A 19059-nucleotide genomic window follows, 5' to 3' on the forward strand; every position below is an offset into this window, starting at 1 on the left:
GGGATATATGTGGACCAATTCATCCCCCATGTGGGCCATTTAGATATTTCACGGTTTTAATAGATGCATCAACTAGATGGTCACACGTATCATTGTTATCAACTCGCAACCTGGCGTTTGCGAGACTACTTGCTCAATTGATCATATTACGAGCACATTTTCCAGACTTTCCTATTAAAGCTATTCGTCTTGATAACGCTGGTGAATTCACATCCCAGGCCTTTGATGAATATTGCATGTCAATTGGGATTAGTGTTGAACATCCTGTAGCACATGTTCACACACAAAATGGTCTTGCAGAATCTTTAATTAAACGTTTGCAATTGATTGCTAGACCATTATTTATGAAATCTAAGCTCCCAATTTATGCTTGGGGGGCATGCTATAATACATGCAGCAACACTAATTCGCATCAGGCCCGACAATTCATCATAAGTTCTCCCCATCACAATTGGTTTTTGGTCAGGAACCAAATGTATCCCATTTGAGAATATTTGGATGTGCAGTAGTATATGTTCCAATTGCTCCACCACAACGTACTAAAATGGGCCCTCAAAGAAGACTAGGGATATATGTTGGATATGAATCTCCATCGATAATTAGAGCCAACTACATGAGATTTATTTACGGCTCGTTTTGCAGATTACCATTTTGATGAATCAATTTTTCCAACATTAGGGGGAGAAAACAAACAGCTGGAAAAGGAAATTAGTTGATTATCATTATCTCACCTAGATCCTCGTACTAAACAATGTGAATTGGAAGTCCAAAAGATAATTTATTTACAAAACTTAGCAAATCAATTGCCAGTCTCATTTACTGACCCAAAGAAAGTGACAAAGTCACATATACCAGCTGAAAATGCTTCGATTAAAATTGACTTCCTAGAAGGACAAGCCCAAGTGGCAAATGATTCTAAACCACGCCTGAAGCGTGGTAAACCCATCGGTTCCAAAGATAAAAATCCTCGGAAGAGAAAAGGAGAAACTATTGACAATGGCCAGACCGAGGAAGCTATTAATTTTGAAGGATCTCCAGAAGAGACCTTAGACATGATGGAAAAAGATATTCGGGTACCTGCAATGAAGAAATTCAACAAATTTTATCATGTATGGAATTACATGGAACCGAAACCAAATCGACGTCGATGATGTTTTTGCATGCAATGTAGCATTAGTGGTCATGAATGATGATGAGGATCATGAGCCAAAATCCATTGATGAATGTAGACGAAGAATTAATTGGCCAAAATGGAAAGAAGCAATTGAAACTGAATTAAAATCTCTCGAAAAACGAGTAGTATTCGGACCTATAGTCCGTACAGTTTAGTGTAGCTAGGGCTGCACCTAAACTGTGACCGGTTATAGTTATGCTGATCTCTTCATCTTTGTATTGTTCAACTAAATTTTGGAGTTCTTGAAGAACCTGCAAATCAAATAAGGAAAATGAAATTTAATAACAACTATCTAAGAAAATTAGTATGTATGATTATATAGAGCTAGCTAGGTATGATTATTTTGTAAAAAAAGTTTATTGTTGGCTTGAGCTTTGAAGTATTGATAAATTATATGTTGTGACCACATGCATACAAGATACAACATTTGGTTTCGAGTCTTAGATTGGATTTTTTTGTCTTTTTTTTTTAAACAGCAATATAACGTACAAGTAAAACATAATAAAATAATAATATTGAAAAAAAATTAGATTGGAATAATTATTAATTTGGATATATATATATGGTCAATCGCTATCATTCTCCACATAAACATTTTAAGTCTTAATCTATAGATACAAAATATATGTATATATTAAGCGTATATTATGTAAAATAATCGTATTTTGTGTAATTATGTAAAGGCAAATTTCACACACGAACGCACAATACTTCTACTAGAATATACTATAGCTAGTTAATTGGAGTTTCATGTTCACTTGTCCTGTTGTACATGTTTTATTATTGAGAATTTTCGGATTCAAGGAAAACTACATAACTCTACACTACATATAATTTATTATTTGTAGAAAAATATGTCAATTATAAACTACATAATCATTAAAACATTATGATAGTCATACTTCAAACGACCACTATAAAATTTTCAAATCATTATTACCTTATATAACATGTAATCTTGGTAACATATACCAGTACTTCGTATATATATGTATCTCTTTTTAAATTGATAGTGATGCTATAACACATATATACATCTTGAAAGAAAAGCAAGATCTTCCAAAAAAAAATTACAAAACAACAAATAGTAAAGGATGAAATAAAGAAGCAATTATTTATAATCTTACTTGGGATCTTGCACTAGTTTTGTTAAATGGCGATTTCGGATCTTCCGTAGTATAAACCGAGTACTATACCATCCTTCATGCACCTTAGGATCATCATTTCCATCACCCTTACCAAGTATACTCGAAGCCGAAAGTTGAAGAAATTGCAAGTCATTAACCCACTCTAACGATTGTATAGTCCCTCTCCAAGCAATAACAATATCCCTCCTCTCTAACATAGCCACCGACTCGTCCTCCGCCACGGCTACATACCCTATAAAATTAGACTCCTTACTCCAAGCCTCCCTCGAAAGTGACTTAAACAAAAATGCATCAGGCAAAGCTATCCCCGAAGTTGCGTACAAGAACTTGGTAACGCGGTACTTGTAAGGCCGTCCGTTTGCTAGCCCTACTTTTGGGAAGAAAAGAAATTCTTCTTAGAGAAACGACTACTACCGGCATATTTCGATATTTTTGTGCTATCAAAGGTGTCGTAGCATGCTTGAGCCTTCTCTCCATAGTGGATGATGTTTCGTCGAAGATCGATATCGAGGGGATCTAAGAGGCCTTCCCAATCGTTTTGGCCGCTAAGCTTTTCCCATTTCTTGTGATGGTGAAGAGAGTTCATCATTTTTGGCCTATTGTTTGTTGCTTAGCTTAAGTGACTTATTCTTGGTTAGAAACGTAGGTACAAAGTACAAATGCAAATGTATTATTATCAGTTTAAACATATATAGTGTCACATTGAGGTTGACATTGTGAGTTTCATATTTTTTTTTTTTTGTTAGTTTATTGCTCCGTAAAAAAATTGTAGTCTAAGTTACATTATGATTTTGAGCGAGGATTGAGCTTCAAGATTTGTTTATATAATGCTATTTATAGCTTAAGTTACATTATGGTCGTTTAGAGTATGATTAGTGCTATCCATTTTTAGTAGTAGATTCTTACCTTATCTCGCTATTATATACAAGTATTATATATATTATCTAACCACTTAACTACTTTAATTTCATAAGACTTGTTATCTAGGGAGCTCATGCACTATTCAAGTACATAATTTTCAATTACTTGATCCCTTCCAAAAGATTTTTCTTCTATTAGATTAATACTCGTACAATTATTCACAATTTGGGGAAAACTTTAAATCATCATCAATATATAAGAGAGAACGTCTTCATGTAATAATTAATTTCAATGAATGTTTTAAAATTAAATATCAAAATTTATAATTTCACAAAGTTTCATATGTGGTCGGCCTCATCGTGTGGTCGGGTTACTCGGTCGGTTAGAGGTTACTTGATCGATCAGGTGTTACTTAGTCAGGGGTTATCCGTTTAGTGTTTTGGTGCAGTGTGTGTCAGCTGACCACACAAAAAATACGCTATTATAATTTTATTAATAGGTAAATAGAGATATTAATAATCAATGATGAACATTTATAGATGGAGAGGGTATTATTATAAAGTACGAAGTAGTAACAGATAGTTCATCACTACATATCAGGCCCCTCTTTTCAACTTTAGGATATTATTTGTAAGATACAAAATATTCCAAAGTTGCAAATAATATGAAACGGAGGTAATATGCACAAAATAGGATTAACTTTATAGAAGGAGGTGGTATTACAAAGTAACAAAAAGTCCATATCATTGTACAACATATCAGGAGCTAATTGGAGATAATCATTTGTACATCTAGCCCGACTTGGACAATAATTCATCTATCATCCACTTACATTTTAAAGATTAATTGTCGTGAAGTTAATAATGGTTTGAAACTAAAATCATAAATTGATCCAAAGTCCACTTATATATGTTTTGAAACCAACTTTATCAAATTAAAGTCCAACGAATGGCAAACACTACTCCTTTCAAATATGCGTGATTGTTGATAACTTGATCTGAGAGGATTAATTAGCTACATCAAATCTACAATTAGAAAGATACATGCATAAGATTAGAGGAGACTATTGAGAAGACTTGTTTTAAAATCATATAATAAGTGTATAAAAATTGTTGAATATTTAGGGGTCGTTTGGTTTACATAGAGTAAACGGAATGAAATGAACAAAGGGAATGGAAAAGAATGGAATGAAATTACCCTAAATTTTCTATGTTGTTTGTTTTAAAAACAAAGGGAAACACTGCCACCAATCCAACCACCACACCACCACCACATAACTACCTAATTGCTTCACTTCCCACCATTTCCAGCCACCACCCAGCCACCCCACCACTCGCCACCCTTCGCCCCACCTCCCCCGCCCCTCGCCGCCGCTCCCCATGCCACCCACTGAAACTTCCCGACCACCATCACTCCCACCAAAAACAGTCAAATCCTCCATCACTCTCACGAAACTTCCTGAAATCACCACCACTCCCATCAAAACTTTCCAAAACCACCACTTCTTAAGCACCCCATCATGCTCACCCAAAAATACGAGGGCTCCAATATGGGAAAAAATTGATTGATTAAGGAGATTCATTACTTGGATCCATGAATATGTTGTTCATTTTTAAAAAAACGACAATTTAGGTCTCAGATCCGGAATTCAAATGCTCAAATAAAGAAAACAAATTAGGGTTCTTGGTGAATTTTGGGGGAAAAATTCAAAGAGAGGGAGAGAGGGGGAGTGGTGGTTTTCGCTGGTTTTGGTGGGAGTTGTGGTGGTTTCGGTGTGTGTAGTGGTGGTTTTGGCGGTTTTCGGTGGGAATGGTGGTGGTTTCAGTGGGAGTTGTAGTAGTTTTGGTGGTTTTTCGGTGGATGAAGTGATGGTTTCGACGGTTTTCGTTGAGAGTGGTGGTGGTTTCCGTGGGAGTTCTGGTAATTTCGGTGGGTGTAGTACAGTGGTGGCTAGTTGTTCTGGTGGTGGAGAGGTTTTTGCTGGGGGTACCTGGTTGTTCCGGGGGTGGGGGAGGGTCGGCGAGGGGAGGGGTTTCGGTGGGGTGGCTAGTTGTTCCGGTGGTGGGGAGGGTGGTGGTATGGTGGTGTGGTAGTAGCTAGGGAATGGGATGAAAATACTTAGGGGGAAGGGGGGTGGGGAATCAACTTGGAGGGATTTGGGGGAATGGAGAGGGTAAAGGGAATGGAAAAAATGGCCTAACAAACAACAACAAAGGGAATGATTCCTGTTGATTCTCATTCCCTTTGATGAATACCCCCAACCAAACGGCCCCTTATAGTAGATGTAATCCGTGCAATGCACGATTTGTTTGTTATTTTTAAAATAATTATTTTTTTATATTTATCTAATAAAATTAGTTATTTTATTCGTTGTAAGTAGTATATTATTTAACATTTTTATTTTAAAATAAATTGTGAATTTCCTATCCGCCGTTATATATTTAGATGAAATTCCTAATCTCAAAAGATAATATATTATATTTAATTAATTTAAACTTTAAAATCTCATTCGCCAATTTCGCTTATGTGGTATTTGAATTATTTAATTTTTATAGAATTTACAAATATCTTATTTAATTGGTTATAACTAAAATGTATAATTCTACGTGGCGTGTTAAGAATGGCTTTTTTAAAACTTGGGGAAAAACTACCCTTTTTATTTATAGATTAGATTGGAAACATTATAATATTTCAATGCCACCTGGATTATATTGAGTAGAGAAGAGACTTGCACAAAATTAAAGAAAAAGAAAGGACGTTTCTTTAGTTATGCTTGTACGCATCACTCAATCGAAATATATTTCATATCATATGTTATATGAGTCGTAATCATGCACCCGACCAATAATTCCTTAACAATTTTGGCTTAGCTTAATTAATTAATAGCTTTTCGGCTTGTTTCTTCAAGTACCATATACCATGCTCCATCCTTTTTTTTTTCTATCCATAATAATAAAACTTCTATCCCGCAATATATTCTTTAGGGCTTGTTTGACATCGTTTTTTTTTTCAGTTTTCTATTTTTTTAAAACAAAAAACCAAAAATAGGAAACAAGAAAAGGGTGTTTCTACTTTTCTGTTGTCAGTTTTCAAAATTACAATGAGTTTAATAAATTTGACTAATTTTTTTATTCATTGTATGACTTATGTCATATGATTTGAATAACAAAAAACCAAAAAACAGAAAATCACAGTGATACCAAACGAACCCTTATTGTTTTGATTTTTACTCCGTAACATTATTAATTTATAACTTTTTTTTTGTGTTCCATCCGGTTCACACTTTAGACTAATTCGGATTGGGGTTTCAGTTATGGGTGGTTTGGTTTCAATCCCCTCTCAATTGTTTTTGCAGGGGATCGAACACGCGGTCCTCCTTACCAAGTGTAGTCCCAATCACCACTACACTAACAGCCAATTGGTATTAATTTATAACTTTGACTATATTAAACATACATATGTGTTTGGGTCCAATTAACTCTACTTGGGCTAGTCCACAAATCATTTAATTAAAAGCACAAAGAAGGTTTAATCCTCTCAAAGCATGCCAAGTCGGTCATTGGTCCAGTCAACGTGGCAAGCCCACTTGATCTCAAGGCCCAGTATCATTGAGAAAAGGTATAAAAGCCTTCAATATTCTCTTTCTACATTCATTCAATTCAAGCCTCAAGCAATTAATTCTCTTGCATAACTTTCTCTCTCTAACACTGTACTGACTTCAGCATCGGAGGGGCCTTCCTTGGCACAACCCTGAGGCCAGTTTTACGTGTGTTTGCTGTGCAGGAAACCCTCGGCCCAATCATAACTTGGACCGAGATCAGTCTTCAACCCCAGAAAAGGGCCTAGTCGAAGGTCCTATTGTTTTCACCTGAAACAATTTGGCACCGTCTGTGGGGATAGACATCAAAAAGCAAGCAAAAAATCAGCTAATCTTAGCAAAAATGACTAAGAGTGGAAAGAGTACTAAGAAGAATGACCCTTCCTCTTCGAGGAAAGGTCTAATTCCGGTGAGAAGGAATCCACTTGCTCCGCCATCACTAGAACCTTCTTATTCCTCTTCGAAAGCTCCCTCTTCCCCGGAAAGGGCAACGCTGGAGAGGTCACCATCCCATCATACTCGCCAGCCGACCAGCTCATATCGGTCGAGTCAGTCCAATGCAAAGAGTCCCCCTCGAAGCTTCCATTCTCGGTCTCAACCGAGAACAACTCCTCAAATGGGGCCCTCTACGGAGGAAGTGGCGCGAGCCGTCGCGGTCTTCATGGACCTCATGAAGGCCCAAGGAGGCAAATTTCCTCCACCCCGTGACCACTTGCCTCTTCCGCCGAGAAATCTGAGAAAGAGGACCGGCCAAGAGGAAAGTGGACGGGCTCCATCCTTCAAGGAGCTAGGGGATAAGTGGGAGGAGGAAACTTGGAGGACTGAACGGGAAAGGAAAAAGAACCCTCAGTTCTTTGAAAATTCCGAAACCCAGGACTCCTAGAGCTACAAAAGCAGCAATACCACCTCTACGTGGCAAGAGCCTGCTCGCCTAAATGTTCACGAACGTCTTGGTTCAAGGGAGGTGAGCGTGCATAGTCGCCTCACCTACCTCGAGGGAACCGAGCCTTATCCCGAGTTGTCTCAGCCGAGGACAAAAACCACTTCAACCTCTTTGAGAGGGAGGAGCGAGGTCCCGTCGGTTAAACGTAAGGGAGAGGCCGTGATGGTTCCCACCAGCTCACCCTTCCAAAGCTGGATTTTGGAAGAACATGTGCCCGCACTGAAAATTCCGGCACACATAACTTATGATGGTACTTCGGATTCGAAGGACCACATTGCCTCCTACGAGGGGCACATGTACCTGAACCCCAGGTTCGAAGCGACCTGGTGCAAATATTTCCCGACCACCCTTAAAGGTGTTGCACAAGCGTAGATCACCAAGGGAGTAAAGTAAGACTCAATAACCGGTTGGAAAGACCTTTCCAACAAATTTAAGAGCAAGTTTTCTACGGCGAACCGCCGGCAGAAGACAACTGCAGAATTGATGAGTCTGCAGCAAGGGGGACGAGAGCCTCCGAGATTATCTGACTCGCTTCAGCAACGAGTTGTCCAGAATCACAAGTCTGGACCAAGGGCTAGGCGTTCTCGCACTACGGAACGCCCTGCAAGCTGGAAAGTTCTTTTCCTTCATGGTCATGCATCCACCGCAAACCTTGGAGGAAGCTTTGGATGCCTCGGATAAATACAATCCGAGCCGAAGAATGGAACAAAACAAAATCCCAGTCCCAATCCGGGGCTGGGAAGGTAAAAGGACAGTAGTCCGAAGGCCAGGGCTAGAGGAAAGGGAAGGCGAAATCCTCAGAACCGTCCTCGGCTCCTGAGCCGAAGAAAGAAAACACCCCATTCATGGGGAGATATGAGTCGTACACTCCTCTCGCCTTTCCACGTGCTAAGATCTACAGCTTAACGAAGGACGAGTAGAAGTATAAGAAGCCGATGCCACTACCATCGTGGCATCAGCAGAAAAACCAGGATCGATGGTGAGAATTCCACGAATTTCCTGGGCATCACACCAAGGACTGTGTAACACCCCCGATTTACTAGCTATAAATAATAAATAAAGGAAAAATAAACAACCTTTGAATAAAAACTACGGAAGCATACACCTAAATCGGAGGTATTACTGCCACACTCAACAACTTGTCAAGTGTTAAGGCTTACAAAATCCCAATAATTACAACCCAATAAACTAGGTGAGCTATTTATACAACTTACAAACTTGTTATAAAGTACTAATCGAAACACTTGAGCTCCTTTAGCTACGATCACTTGATCAACCTGTTTAGACAAACTTGACTGCTCACCATTAAGGACAAACCCCAAAATAGATCGTCGGAGGGCCACCATAAGAAAAAGACATGGCCGCAAACACAAGTAGCAAAGCAAACAAACAACACACACGTCAGCAAAAAGCTGAGTAATCACCACTGATCAAAATACAAAGAACAATAGAATAATTAATATAATTAACTCACTTAAACAATTTAGTTCGAAACTACATTACACATATACACCTCAAGGGTAAAATAACTCCGTACTCTGAAAATAACCTTTGTCAAACTCAACCTCAAATAATAATACGATCTTTAACTCAATTAACTCATTTATCCCATAAGTGTGCCACGCTCTTTGTCTTATACCTAGCCTTGGACATGAGTAATTCGAATAAATAAACCAACAAGTATAAAAACTTGAATACTCTCAATAACCAGAAAACACCTTAACCATGACCAATATGGGTCAAATCCCACTGTAGGGGACCATTGAAAAATATAAATAAAGATTGTACCTCATTCTTAACTCATGATCATTATCTCCTTACCAACATGTCAAGGACTAAGGTAATTAACATTGAGCCTCAAACCAAGAACAAAATAATAATTCTCGACCCTTTTGATCTCATACTTGATCAAATAACCATTCACAGGTTAATAAACAATATCTCAATAATGGCACAGGTTCCCAAATTATATAACATGACGTACTCGATTCATATAATATCTCAACACTTACAGGGCAAACATACTAGTTCCCAAATATTATTAACTCACAACCCAAAAATAATACTCTGCAGTAATAACCCTAAAACTTCAATATAACAATACTCCCTAGAACAACAACATGAAAAACCCTAAATATAATAACACAATCAATCAATACAACAATTAAATCATATTAATACAACACACTAATCACATATATATAAATCGATCCTCTAAATAACAAATTATAAAATTTTACACACAATAATACGAAGTACAATCAATACTAACAATCTATAATCAAACAACTCCAAGAATTAAAATTGTGTGATTACCTTTTCGACGAATACCAAAACAACGAGACACAATTTTGAACCAAATATGAAACAATTACTCCAGCACTTCAAGTAGAATGACACGCAAATTGCACAGTGAGTGATGAGCAAAATAATTAAGTCAATCAATTGCACGCCACTCGAAACTCACGTCCAATAATTGATCATGTTAAAATGTAATGGTGTATATGTGCTCTCGTAAAATTTGTATCAAAGGTAAATATAAAAGGCTTGATGCTAAAAGTTTGGGTGAATTCATAAATCAAGGTATTGCTTGATAAGAAAATCAAGGTTCTGATTGTTTCAAAAGCAAAAGTAACGAGTAAACGGCGAAGTAAGAAAATAAATCATAATGCAGTAAAACAATTGATATCTATATTAGGGTTTAAGATAATTTTTATAGGATAACAAAAATAGAGTATAAAAATTCATAAAATAATTTAAGATATCATATTTTATCCATAAAATATATTTGATAAAATCTTTAAATATTAGGGTATTACAATCTACCTTCCTCAAAACAAGTTTCGTCCCCGAAACTTAAAATAGAAAAATTACGGGTATTACAATCTATACTCCTTAAAACAAGTTTCGTCCCAAAACTTAAAACAATAACTTACTCGTAAATTTGATAGAAAGTAAAAACCAAATCAAACTTTTCTTTATAAAATATGGCGAAGGCCATGACCAAGAAAAGACACACAAAAGCACGCAATCAGCAAAGCTGAGTACATAAAAGCTATGAAATATATAACAAAGAGCCCTAGCATGTTACTAAAAATCAATCTGCACACACTCAATACAATAATTGACTAGAACACATGACTCAATTGTTAACATTACTAAGACTTCACTAATTAATAATAAATAATTCATTTCATTTCATAAGTTTGGATTTAATTAAACTGTGGTTTGATTTATTTACTACTTTTATTTAGGTTTTGAATAAGGGACGTAATGGTTCCAACTTGTAAGACTAAATTTTGTTTTGAATTTTGGTTTTGAAACTTATTGATAACTGAGTTAGTTTTTCCGCTGCTAAATTCTGAACTAGGCTTAACGTTTGAACACGTGGCGGTAGCACGTCAGTAATTCTCTTGCAGGTTGTTAAAGGTATTTACAAGTTTTTAAAGAGAGAATTATTGGGGTGTTACAACTGTATCCAGCTGAGAGATCAAATCGAGGATATGGTCCAAAAAGGTTACTTGAAAAAAATATCTCGCGAAGCGCCGCGAAGAGAAAAGAGCCGAGAAAGATTTTCGGCAAGAGCTGGATTTCCCCGGAAAAAGGACAAGCCGCAAGGCAAAGATAATCCTGACATCCTTGTCATTTCCGGAGGAACATACTCTCTGAAAGCATTAAAACACCACTTGAGGGGCTTGACCCATCAAGTAAATCATGTTGACATCCGAGCACCCTAGTCTCTGGTGTCGAACTTCACGTTCACAGCCGAAGACTGCCGGGGGGTGGCATACCCTCATGATGACCCGCTGGTAATCGTTATAGGAATCGCGAACCACAACGTCTAGCGAACTCTCGTCGACGGTGGAAGTGGTGTGAATATCCTTTTTCGGGAGGCATTCGACCAGCTGAAGTTGGAGACCAAGCACCTAACGCCAGTACCCTACCCGAAATCTGGATTCAATGGTTCTTCAACATATCGTGACGGGAAAATTTCTCTTCCTGTCACCATTAGCAAAGACCGAGTAGCCCGGAATATCATGGCCGAGTTTTTGGTCGTGGACGTTCCATCTGTGTACAACGTGAATATAGGGAGACCCATAATTCAAGAGATCCAAGGAGTCGTCCCAACGTACCATTAGATGATGATATATGTCTCGGACGAGGGACGCTCCGAAAGAATTCAGGGCAGCCAAAAGGAGGCCCGAAGATGGAACTACCTCAAGCCATCCAAAAGTCGTCGCGACGACAGGGATGATGAGGAAGAAAGAGAAAAGGATCGATGCACAAAGAAGCCTAAAGGCTTAAGTGCTTCGGCCCAAGGCGCCCCAACACAAGATAAATCTTTGGGGAAAGAAAAAGCTAGTTCCTCATCTGAGCCGAAAGACTCAGAACACCAGCCGAAGTCTGGGAAGCCTGCTGATATTGACAGCAAGCCAGACTGTGAAGATTCCAGTGCCAAAGCCACAGAGCTGGACCATCAGAATGAATCAATAGAGTTGACCGAAGGGGATACTGAAAAATGTGTCAACATCGGGCTCAACCTCAATCCGAGCGTCCGCGTTGAACTTATCCAATTCCTTCGGGACAACAAAGATGTATTCTCTTTCTCGGCAGCAGACATGCCCGGGATTGACCCGAACCTCATCTCCCATAAGCTTAACATCGATCTTACATGTCGACTGGCGAAGCAAAAGAAGCGGAATTACTCTGCGAATAGGAACCAAGACATCGCAGCCGAGGTAAAAAAACTCCTGGATGCAGGTTTCATTGAACCATGTCAGTATCCGGAATGGCTGGCCAACGTGGTGATGGTTCAGAAGGCAAATGGCACCTGGAGGATGTGCGTTGACTTCACGGACCTAAATTTGGCCTGTCCGAAGGACTTTTATCCCTTGCCGAGGATCGATCAGCTAGTCGACTCAACAAGTGGGCATGCCTTGCTTAATTTCATGGACGCATTCTCAGGATATCATCAGATCTTCATGCACCCCGATGATCGAGCAAAAACGACTTTCGTTACGAGCGCCGGGGTGTATAATTACATAATGATGCCCTTCGGATTGAAAAATGCGGGGGCAAGATATCAAAGGCTGGTTGACTAGGTTTTCACCGAGTAAAAAGGCCGCATCATGGAAGTCTATGTTGACGATTCAATCGTCAAAAATAAAGAGGACAAAAACCATGTCGCGGACCTGGCCGAGACCTTCACCCCTCTAAGGAAACACCATATGAAACTAAATCCGAAGAAGTGTGTTTTCGGCGTGAAGTCAGGCAAGTTCTGATGTGTTTATTGTAAGTTATCAAGAGCCAATGTTATTGTATTCATGTGATTTCCCTTATTCAAAAAGTATTTGTAAGAGGTGCATACAGGTAAAGGAATCCCCCTGTTTCTTTAATTTCCCAAAACACTCTTTTTTTCTCGGTCTCGATCTCTTTCTCCTTCCTGTCCTTGCTCCTTTTTAATACCTTCATAAATTCTAAGTCATTCTCCTTCCTTCCTCACTCTTACTTTGAATTTCTTTAGATCTTCATTTTCTAATTCTGCATTTTCATCTTGTAATGTCATTCTCTTTCAGGAATTTTGCAATTATTTGTCTTCTTAACTCTCTACTGTCGTCGTCTCCTCTTTTCCTTCCAAACCTCTTTCTAGAAGTCTTGTCCCACTTAGCTCCTCCCCCTTTGCTAACTCATTCCATCACTCTCCTCTTATGGTTCCATGTCATTCACAAATAAATGAACGACATGTGTATTTTGTGTAATAGATATTAAGCACAACTCACAAATTTGCCATTCAATTTCCAAAAACAAGAGCATTTGGAGTTACCTGATATCTTCACCAAATTCTGTATTAAACTATTTCATTACTCGTATAACAAATATAATTCAGCATTTAATACTTGACCAAAGAAAAAAGTCACAAATACCAACACTTATTAAAACATGGAGGGAGTATAACAAATACAATACAACATTTAATACTCGACCAAAGAAAAAAGGCACAAACACCAAATTAAAATTCCAAAAAAAAAAAATGTGTTTGAACTAAAATTCTACAAAAAATGTAACAAAATACCTAAAGCACTTAAAGCTAACAATATTGTTAAAATAAGCCAAATAGAAGCTAACAAATTTAGAGCTAACTAAATACCTAAAACACTTAATTCTCCTGTTATAATCTATGAAAACCATTTTGGTAACATTAAATTCAAAAGTCCATTCTTTGATGCCCAACATATTCTTGTGTAACTATCATTGCAATTATAAAGTGTATATTAAAATTAATAATAACAATAATAATTTTTTTTTTAAAAAAAAAAAAGCATCCTTCACATGATTAGCCAATAATGTACAACAGGCACAGGAAGAAAACAGGAGCCTGATGCATGGGGGCTGAAGAAATAGCAGGGGCATCTTGAACAGGCTTTGGCTTTGGAGACCTTAATCTGTCCTTAAAGTCTTGAATTGCTGCACTTATGTTCCTCCATTGTCCTGCATTAGCAATGCAAAAAAATAATTCACCACCTAATGGATATTGATATTAGAGAAAAATCCTATCAAATACCGAGTACACATAAGATGCAACAAGTAAAAGATTTAGGGACTATTCTAATCGACATTTGACGGAATGTAAAGTGGGACTACAACTTTTCTTATCTAAAATTATCTGAACATTAGAGTTGGAAGCGCACCTGCTTGATATCTTCATCAGTAAACTGCAACAAGGGTCTGAAGGACTCTGAACCCTTTATTTGGTCCCACATTGTTTATCTACCAAGTATAATTGATAGTTTACAGTAATAATCAATGAATATTGTATGAGATGTAGAGACACATGATAAGTTTACCTTTTCATTTCAAGCTGTAGGTATACATAAAAGAGGAGGCCTAGGTTTTTCGTTTATCTCAATGGAAAATTTGTGATTATAACCCTAGGTTTATGTGCCAACTCAATAAAAAGAATAAAAAATTAAAAAGAAACAGAAATTACATTTTCCTCATGAACTCACACCGTTAACATACTGTGGAGTTGCTGATTCTTTCTCTCACCTTCCCTCCATGGTTACCTATATATCTTATGGAGAAAGCTTAATATAATGAAGAAATAAGAATTAGATGATCATCAGGAACAAAAATAGAATTAGGGTAAAGGGAGTAAAGACAGGAGTGTGAAACAAAGAGGAAAAAAATAAAAGAAAACATGAAAAGAAGAACTACTTCCATGAAAGAAGACAGCAAAAGCAAGACTCCATCTTCAATGTTTTCTTAATAGCCGTGAGCTATGTGAAATTTGAATAACCCAGAAAGGTCTTGATAAAATTCCGGCTCGCCGTCGAATTTAGAGAAAAACCCTATGAAAAATATGGATAATAAGGGAATTGTTAACCCTAAAGGGATGGGTGTTTATTATGGAGGGTTTTCAAAAATGGGGGAGAGAGAAATCATGAAGAAAGATCTTCATCAATGGAGGATAGAGAACCAACTGCAAGCTTGCCTTTTTTTACCGGTTATTAACTTCATAAAACCGGTTAAGGACCATTTGGAGAAGATATATGACAAAGGTTGGATTATTGTGAGAATATTGAAAGATGGGATTATTTTGAGCAGACCGGTAAAAGGTGGGATTATTAGTTTCAATATTCCCTTTAAAAAAAACAGTCACCTAAAAATCTGTTTATGATTATATTTGTGGCATAATGCAGAATATAGGAGAAGTAGATTGCGGTACTTACCTGCATTCAACGATGATGGTTTTTCAGTATATACTTTTCAATCAAGGGAGAGAATACAACTTTAGCGCCTTCTGCTCCTATTATTTTCTTCAGCTTCATCAGTGGTTTTTCCTACCTCATTAGCTCAAAGGGTTCCATATCATAAATCCATCTTCCCTACACGAACAAAATAAGAATGAAAGTTAGTGTTGTGAGTGATAAGTTTTAAGCGCAATTCATCTTCTGAGGGTTAGGGGTGGTCATAGTTTTAAAGCTCTCATAATAGAGCCAAATAACTAACAATAGATCAAAGCATTAAGGATAGTCCACGTGGGAAGGAACCAGAGAACAGTCAATAGGATTCACAAATGCCTCGAAACCTTCTTCCACCTTTTCTAGCTTAAATTCAAATAAACAGTGAGAGCATCTCAAAACACATAATAATTCACAGTAAATCATGAGTCTAAATCCGACTGGTTTTGGTTCGAGTTATTATTCACTAATATATTGATAGCATGCGTAATGCATAATTTAATAATTGGAGACAATTCTAGACTTCAATAAACACATTTGTGCACTATTATGATTAATCTTAGCATCATATATGTAGATAGATTTAAATTAACCTCACAACTAATTACACAATGGTGAAAACAGAGGAACTAATTGTTTAAAGCTCCAAACATGTGAAATCAAAAATCATACCTTTTAAGAGAAAATCTTCTTCTCAAATCTGCTAATGATCTCACCAACCTACATATTATAAAAAGTGATTTCAGAATCGTAACAAACAAGCTGACACTAAAATCTTCCTCATATGAGGAAAGTTGCTGCACATATAAACAAATATTTTCCGACAAGAATTAAGTTTGGAAAACAATGTTTACAAGAAACTGGAAAATGTTTAAGAAAAAGAAAATTAGAATAACCTACATACATAATATTGCGGTCATCAGGATGCAAGACAATGTCACCGCTGTCAAAACCATTTACTATACCTAAAATGGCATAAATAACATTGCAAGCTATAAGTTATTAAGAAATCATGAAAAAAGCATTACGTTCCATGAGGCATCGTGAAGAGCCTGATATTTTTCTCTGACCTTCCCCTGAAAATCAAGAGGCTCGTATCTTTTATTACCATAACCACCTCTTTATGCAACTTTCCGCATTTTTAAAAAAGATATTAGGATATGCTTTGACTTGATTGTTTACACATATTTAACAATAGATACACCTTAATTTTTATCAAATATAATAATTAATTGTAACTTGTATAACCTTCTTTCAATTAAGGATCATGATAAATAAAAATGGAAAGTAATACACCAATTGGCATACTTGTTCAACTTAGTGCATTAGAATTGTGCAGTCTAATGCAAGCTAAAAAAAAAAAAAAAAAAACTAAGATTTGGTTGAACAGCCAAGTCTCATATCTTACCAAACAAATTGTACGTCCCATAAATTCTTATTCGTGAAACTTAAGGCAAAATTCCTATAATGCCTATTCAACAACCAATGTTTTTGCAAATAATATCCAAATTCCAAAGCTTGCTTTTTGAATGAAGGTATACCTCTGGTGATATATCAAGGTATAAGACCATGTCTGGAGCCAGCAATCCCATCTCTAGTGCCTGCACAAAGAGAAATATGGTCATATTGCAATCAAATAGCAATATGCCTGAGTGAAGTGGTTGATTACTAAGAGTTGGAATCTTCAAATCAAGTAGTCAACATAAATCACACTTGTTTAGGGTAAAAATACCCCTGTCCACATGGACCAACTGCATGCTGACACGTGTCATCATCAGAGAGGTTCTAATAGAACCAATCCTCTAGTGACACGTGGCACTCTAACCTATGAAAGGAGAATTGATCTCCTCTCACTATAAATAGAGGAAAATCCTCATTTATTACACATTCATAAATACACACAAAAAACCCGAGCAATATTAATTGCAGAATTCTCTCGAAATCCGAGAGAAAAACCCTTACATTCCGCACTTTTATACATCCGGACACGTTCTAACTTGATCGTCGGTGGCGGAACTCCACCCAACCGGAGTTTCCGTGGTTTTGCAGGTACAGACGGTCGACGCGCATTCTTAGTGATTAGGGGATTTTTCCTCACCAATCACCATCTGACAAGTGGACCAATCAGGTTCCGCCATGTGTCCGTCACATGGGCCAACAGGAGCCTGCCACGTGTCAAGCAATGATCCGTCCACCATGGACCAATTACGACACGACACGTGTCCTTCCCATGACACCTGGGATAACCGGTCACCTAGGCCCAACTCCGGAGGGAAGCCTAATCAGCCCAAGGTTAACCTAAACCTAGATTGACACGTTTCCCGAGGTTATAAATACCTCCCTTAATCCTCATTAAGGGGGAGAACATGCAAAAAACGCAGATTACACACATTAAACACTCTCACCTAGAGAGACCCAATCACTTTAATTTCCGCATTAATTACTCCTTAATCAAGTACTAACTTGACCGTTGGAGGCGGAGCTCCCACCACCAGGAGTCTCCGTTGTTTTGCAGGTACAGACGTCCGGTTCCAGTCTCGGAATTGTAACTCTCCCGCAGGACATCAGAAAACCCCGAAACATTTGGCGCCGTCTGTGGGGAGAGTATTTCAGAGATGGCATCCACGTTTGTACCGACTCCTGAAGAGAGACGTCCCCTGGACGACCCTCTAGTTCAGTCGGACCACGATACTGAGAATGAATTTGAAGTTGAAGCTCACACAGCTTCAGACGGGACCCTAAGGGCCCGACGTACCCGTCATACAGAAAGGAGGGAACGGGAACATCTTCAAACAGGAAGCGAGCCAGCAGGCGCACCGCCTGTTCGGCAGCAGCCGACTGATGGGTCTGCTCCCATCACAAGGAACGAACTCATGACCTTCATGAGGGACTTCAAGGGAGAAATTCAAGAGTTGATCAACAAGAAGCCGCCTGCTCTGGACAAGGAGCAGTTGGCTAAGAAACCCTCCACTTCACAGAAGAGGAAGCCAGTTTAAGGGCGAGAGGCGACTCCTCATCCTAAATCTAGGAAGCGGGAGCCGACTGCCCTTGATTTCACAAAATACCGTTTTCCTACTCCAGGAACTAGGAAACCTGTTCGTCATATTCAGGCGGACGGGTCGAGGAAAACATACACAGACGCTCGGCTACTGCTAGAGCAGAAGAAGAGTGACCGATTGTCAGAGTCGGCCTCTACTTTAAACTTCCAAGACAGTCTGCGAAATACCTCGATGAGGCATACTTAGTCGTATCATGAGAGTCAGTCAGGCGACACCTCCCGTCAGTCCGGCTATCATAGCGACCAGGCGGTACCAAACTTACCGTTTGTACCGCAACAACAGTATTTTTTACAGCCACCTCCGTTTGGTGGACATGCAGCAAAAAATGTCCAACCTATGGACTGGCAGTTACGGTTGCTTAGACTTGGTGAACAGCCGTCGGCCTTCTCCAAGGAAATTACTGAAGCCGCTCAGCCGGCCAGAGTGAAAAATGTATTAGTAGGCGCCTATGACGGCACTACTAACCCAGAAGACCATCTGATGGCATTCACCAACCTGATGTACCTTCAAGGGTTGGATGATCACACTTGGTGC

At 38.3% G+C, this 19059-nt stretch overlaps 1 long non-coding RNA gene and 1 pseudogene across 2 annotated transcripts; both read right to left on the reverse strand.

Annotated features, from left to right (window-relative positions):
- Positions 1-851: 851 nt before the first annotated feature.
- LOC110685270 lies at positions 852-3232 on the reverse strand (annotated as a pseudogene).
- Positions 3233-13865: 10633 nt separating this feature from the next.
- LOC110685274 lies at positions 13866-17354 on the reverse strand. 2 transcript variants are annotated; one of them, XR_002503978.1, is made up of 4 exons: positions 17008-17354; positions 16139-16186; positions 14414-15610; positions 13866-14213 (listed from the first exon to the last, which is right to left on the reverse strand). It is a non-coding gene; the product is annotated as an uncharacterized LOC110685274 (long non-coding RNA). The 2 variants fall into 2 exon arrangements; XR_002503977.1 differs by having other exon boundaries at positions 13866-15610.
- Between the last annotated feature and the right edge of the window lie 1705 nt (positions 17355-19059).

This window comes from Chenopodium quinoa, unplaced genomic scaffold, assembly GCF_001683475.1.
Source record: "Chenopodium quinoa cultivar QQ74 unplaced genomic scaffold, ASM168347v1, whole genome shotgun sequence".
Lineage (NCBI taxonomy): Eukaryota > Viridiplantae > Streptophyta > Magnoliopsida > Caryophyllales > Amaranthaceae > Chenopodium > Chenopodium quinoa.